General features: G+C 37.9%; 1 protein-coding gene across 1 annotated transcript in view; it reads right to left on the reverse strand.

The window, feature by feature from the left end:
* The window catches only part of JAKMIP1 (janus kinase and microtubule interacting protein 1), a 91,118-nt gene extending 85,564 nt beyond the window's left edge, over positions 1–5,554 (reverse strand). Inside the window, exon 1 of the mRNA XM_065633200.1 lies at positions 5,481–5,554. The gene's annotated coding sequence lies outside the window, so the exon portion shown is untranslated. The remainder of the gene's footprint in view (positions 1–5,480) is intronic.
* Between the last annotated feature and the right edge of the window lie 446 nt (positions 5,555–6,000).

Raw genomic sequence — 6,000 nt, forward strand, 5'->3', positions numbered from 1 at the left:
TGGGAGAAAAACTGGGGTAGTCTAATACTTTGTCGAATACTTACTTTATAATCAATAGGACAGATCTGAGAGGTCAAGTAGGTATAAAGAGGAGAAAAGGTATATCTGGATGTGATCTAGTTACCAGCTGAAAAGTGAAGCAAACAGAGGTGGAATGATTTGATTCTACTGTCTCTGATGTCAATAATCCTTGTGTGCAATTAATCACCTTTCCTAAACCTGCAAGCTACCTTGTATTGTACCAGCCAGGCCACATTCCCACCTTACTGCCCCGTTGCAGAAGAATTACACAACTACGTGCAGAGCAGCACACGCATATCAGTCAGCACAATAAAGAAAGATATAACACAGAGCAGTTTAATGAAAAAACTTTCTCACCTACCAAGGGCCAGCTTAACTTCAATAAATATTGTTGTTAAAATCAGGGTTCTCAGCCAAAATGAAGATGTCAGCCTGTTCCAGTAATACAAGAGGACTGATAAAATGCCATCATGCTCCACTTTTAAAGCCAAGTTCCACAGTTCCTGAGATCAAAATACATACACTACAGACCTGACAGTGCGGTTGTTTTATTTTTGAAGAGTCACAGAATCCTCAAAAAGTGTCTACTTGCCCTCAGGAATTTAGGACCTCAAATTTACATTTGACTGCCACTATCAAGGTCTCCTGCTCAATTTCAGCTTACTTGAAGTAAGACATCCCACATTCACATTTAACTGGATAATAATAATATTATTTTGTGAGCAACACACTGGGCTAAAGCTTGATGGATTTTGGTTGCATCCAGACTTCCATCACAGATTCCTTGTACGACCTTGAACAAATCACTTAATCTCTCAGAAAAATAGGCATTAGACTTGCCTACCTTATAAAGATACTCTGAAGACAGACACTGGGTAGCAATTATAAGAAATGGGGCTTATGAGAAGCTAGCAAGAGTTTACAATTGTTAGTTGGCAGGAACCATCAAATTCAGTGTCCCACAAAACTACAGTTCCCTCACAATATCTGTCAATTTTTTCCTAACAGTGCTCTAAAATCAGCCAGCTAGTGCTGGCATTTCAAGTATTACTGAGTGAAAGGTACATTGGAGTAAAAAGAGTTTAAGTCCCTCTGGTTCTGCAGTACAGGCTGATGGAAGAGCATCACCTGGGATAAAATATTTAAACTGGATATTTCAGCCAGACAATAGTCTCTTTCATCTCTCAATTCGCTCAATTCTACAAGGGAGCAGTGCAGCAGCTTAAAACTACAGTCAGTAAAATGCACAGCTAGATACTAACACAGCAAGAACCTGGAGGCAAACTTTCATTTCTTTCTCAGCTTAAACAGGGCACAGACGAGCATGAAAAAGCACAAGAAAAGTACAGAGGAGAAACTTTGTGAACTAAGGACTTTCTTTGTGTAACCATCCTCCAATATCCATGAACTGAAAATGCTTCACCACCGTGAGAAGGCTACCAATAAAATATTCTTCTGGTGACTGCCAGCAAATTCAATTCAAACCACGCCAGGCTTGTTGGAAAGGTTGTTGGCAAGTCAGCCAATAGAAGCATGAATGTGCTTTCTGAAGATAGTTAGAGTTGAATGTGGTGGCCATGAAGACTTGCAGAAAATACTTTTGTCCACATACATGCATCAAAACTGTAAAATACATAAAGTTGAGGCCAAGACATGTCACCTAAAGCTTACAGGAGTCCCTGTGGCTGAATGAAAGATTTTTTTATGTGTCACTCCTGATGAACACAACTTGCTTCTTCCCACGGTGACTGCAAAGAAGGCTGTCTTCTGCAAGATCTAAATCATTCTGTAGATCACCTTTGACCACAGACAAAAGTTGGAATATCATGTAAATATCATGTAAATAGGACGGAGTAGCAATCCTAACTTTGCGCCGTTGTATAAAAATATACTCATATTCATATAATTTCTGCTGTGAATTCATTTTAGTATTCAGATCTGTTTGTCTCCCCACCTCATTCCCTAAAAGCAATGGCAGAGGGAAGCCTCAAAACTCAAGGGTGTTGACAGTGACTTTACAGACACACTTAGTCTTAATGAAGACTCAGTGGAAAAATACAGAAATAGATATTGCCGAAAGAACTATTCTTTCCCTATCACACATCATCTCCTAAACTTTAGGTGAATCTCTGAATTCTGCTTTAATGTTAAGGTTATCACAGCTATGACAGTAGCACTGCAATTTTTTACCTCCTAAACAGCAAAGCTACAGTAGCTATAGTAGCTTTAACTACCTGTTTCCAAAGTATGAAGAAGGCAGGGAAGAGGGTGGTGGTAGAATATATCCTGGCAAATGAACTATCTGACTGGAGCCTGCTTAAGAAGGCACTAATAAAGGAATAGAACTAATCTTCTCAGTGATGTAGCCCACTTCTTAACACTAGCCTAAATAAGGGTCCTATCTGCTGTTTGTCTGTTACTCCCCAGCACCCTAGAGTCTGTCCCAGCTTGTTCCTCACAACCACCAGTTCACACAGACAGAAGAAAGGAAAGTGCATATCAGAAGAGGAAGAAGAAAAAATAAGGGAGGTGAAAGCTGAAAGTTACACACAAGATTTAGTTTTTATCTGCATACCCTGCCTTTGCACAGGAAAAGGAAACTGATGAAATGCTGCCTGATTCAGTGAACAATGTGTAAACCAGGAGGTCTTAAGTGTGACCACATCCATTACTCCCCAGGGAATATCAGTTCAAATGGCTATACTACAAACATATATTATTATTTTTTTTAGCAGTACATCATAAAGGTCTTCACTAACACTTCCCAAGTTGTAAGGGATTAGAGAAAGGAAATTACTAGACGTTGTCTTTGAGATATGCAGGCCTTCACCTTAGATTGATTGTTGGAAGTTAATTGAAACGCTCATATATTCTCCACCTCCTTTCTACTACCGAATTGCTCTTTTTTTCTTGGGTTGTAATAAAATCCACCAGACCTGGAAACTGCTCTCCACCAGCAATATAACACCCTCTCCCTGCTCCTCTTTCATTGACTTAAAAAATTAATTCACATATCTATCACTACATGTATGGCAGGGGAAATATAAAATTATGTTTGTGCAGGAAATTTTTACAACTGAACTCTTGCAAGCAGTTTAACACAAGTTCTTTTACTTGAGAAAGATGGGAAGTCAACTCCCCACAGTTTCCTGAAAAGCACAGAAATATTAAACCGTCACTGTTGAACAGTTGGAATAAAGTGCAACTGATCTCAAAAGCAAAACAATACTAGGGTAAGGCTCAGAAGAACAGTAAAATACTATAACTTTTTTGCATTCCTTTCTACCTCTTGTCTGAAACAACAAGAAGGCATTAAAGTATTTGCTCAATAAAGAAACACAAGCTCCTCAATGAAGCAATACAAATGTCTCTGCTATAGATTGCACAATTGTCATTTACATCTCAGCATATTCCGTCACCCGGTCCCCTTTTGCATTTCTTAGTTGTAAGATAGATGTCAACGAGAATTTATTTCCTTTGCCAAAACTTTACTTAGTTTTAATGGCAAGAAGTAGTGCACAGGCTAGCAGGGTTGTGGTAAAGAAGTTTATTAAGCCCGCACAGCACTGTGTTTAGGGATTGCCAACTAATCAAACTTAAACTTCTTCCTATTCAAATGATTTAATTAATTCTGATCCCCACAAACATACACATTCCCTTCAATATTTCCATCTTGTTCACCTTCAGGACTAAAAACAGATTTGCATCCTTGATGGTCCTGGCTTCAGAGTACACCTATAAAACCCATCACTCTGTCTACATAGCAATCCCTCTTGTACATGCATACCTCTAACAGATTTGCATTATCAGCTTCTCTAATCTCCTTTTCCTAAACTGTAAATAGAGAGAATTCTTCCAGGAGCATGGACTAGTACTGTCTTCAGGGCTGGGGAATACAGGCAAGGGTACTGTAATGATAAACGTGTGATAAACTTTCAGTAGCAAGTAACACTTCTGGTTTTGATAATACGGTGGTTTTTTCCAGACAATAAATGCTTAATACATCTTAGATACAATATCTAAACAGTGAATCAACATCTAAAAATAATTCAGGTAAAGAGGATCATAGAGATTCAATCAGTGAAGTAAGTTTCAGACTTCAGAGCTTACAAAACATATTTCTTCAAGATCAAAATACTTTCAAAAAGTGAATAAAACAGAACTTAGGACAGTACCTGAAAATGACACCGTCTGGTACCCCATGCTAATACTGTGCCTTCAAATCAACATCTTTGATGAGCAAGCAGTTTTTCAACACAAATCAGAACTCTGTTGATTCTGCAGTCATGAAGTATATTTGTGCTACTTGGTTCCATCCAGATCCAAAAGAGTATATTCACCAGAAAGGGTTTTTTCTTCATTGTGGTGGGCTGTATTTGCTAACATGCTCTGTTGTATTCAATTTAGTTTCTATACTCATATATATGGTCCTATGAGATGCTCATTCTTCCTCATATCTTGTTTTCCTCATTTCTGTTTCCTGATATAACCAATGCACACAAGAGCTACTAATACGTTTTTAAATAGGAAATGTTAATAAATACGATTCTACCAAATATATTTCCATTTGAAGTAACTTTTCAAAAAAACTCAAGGGACCTTCTAGTAGTTTGCATTAAAGTTTAGCTTTTGACACAGATTCAGAGCACCATTCACACTGAATACAAAGGGAACTCAGCTGGGAGATGGGAGCATTGCAGTATGTGACATTTTTCAGGCATAATGACTCCTAATTTCATATAAAATAGAAGAAGTGCAAAGAGATCACACAAAGTGGAAAAGGAGCAGAAAGGTCTGTGTGAATGAAACAAAAATCTGAGAGAAAGCAGTTTGCTCAAAATAATACATTATGCCACTCTACAGCATTTGGTTGCAGAGCTGCAGCACCGAGCTACTGAGCAACAACCTGAAATCAATTGTTATTGTCCAACCTGATCATAATTTGGCAACACATAAATGTGCCTTTTAAAATATATTGTTGCTTAAGACTACTAGTGAAACAAGGATTCTTACAGCATATTCAACACAAGCATGTATAAATATGTGTGTATGTGCACAGGATGGGTTTCCTCCAGAAAGAATAAGTTTCAGGTGTTGAGATAATTTGTGTCCTTCAAAACTATTCTCCTGGAAATCTATATTTCTACAATGATACAATGCCCCCACACCCTCCCATATATTTCCATAATCAGATCACGTTATCAAAGTTATTGAATATTCATGACACGCCATGCAGAGCCATTGAACTTACAAATTAATTGACTGGAAGAGCTGAGAAAAAACAAACAAAAAGCTAGAAAGATACCCATAAGCATGAGAGAGCCTATTTACCAAGAAAAAGCACCAGGTATTACAAGGACAGTATCCGAAAGAATTGTCAAAACTGCCAACTTCATGTTGTCTCACTGCCATTTTTTGAATGCATACCATGTAGGCTACAGGTTTCTCACAGTTCATACCTTCTTTTTCCATTCATACCTATTTATGAATAGACAAGGAGCTTCATAATAGCCTGAAGATCTGTTATGCTTAATACTGGACAGCAAGGCTTATATACACAAGAGAACTTTCCAAGGTGTCAGAAGAGCTTGTTTAGTTTTCTTTTCAACACCTCTTGCAAACATTCAACACATGGATGAGTACTTTTAGATGACTAAGTGAAACATTACCTATCTTATCTCAACACGACCATTACCAGCCACAGTCTTATCTAATGGTAAAACGCGTGTGGGAATTCTGCCAGCAGCTGTACAGCTACGCAAATGTACTATTTACCTTGTTAGATTTGCAAGTAAGAGAAACTATTCAGACACAAGCAGGTTCTAGTACTTCTTTTCTGTGTTTGAAGAGCAATGGATCTGTAATCACAGATCCAGCGACCATGAGTAATATTTGTACAGAGGATTAGTCAGCACAGATGGATCGTTTGAAGGATGTTAAGAAAAAAAATGGAAATATAAAAGTAATTTCAAAGTTTAT

Source organism: Caloenas nicobarica, chromosome 4 (assembly GCF_036013445.1).
Source record: "Caloenas nicobarica isolate bCalNic1 chromosome 4, bCalNic1.hap1, whole genome shotgun sequence".
In the NCBI taxonomy this organism is placed as follows: Eukaryota; Metazoa; Chordata; class Aves; order Columbiformes; family Columbidae; genus Caloenas; species Caloenas nicobarica.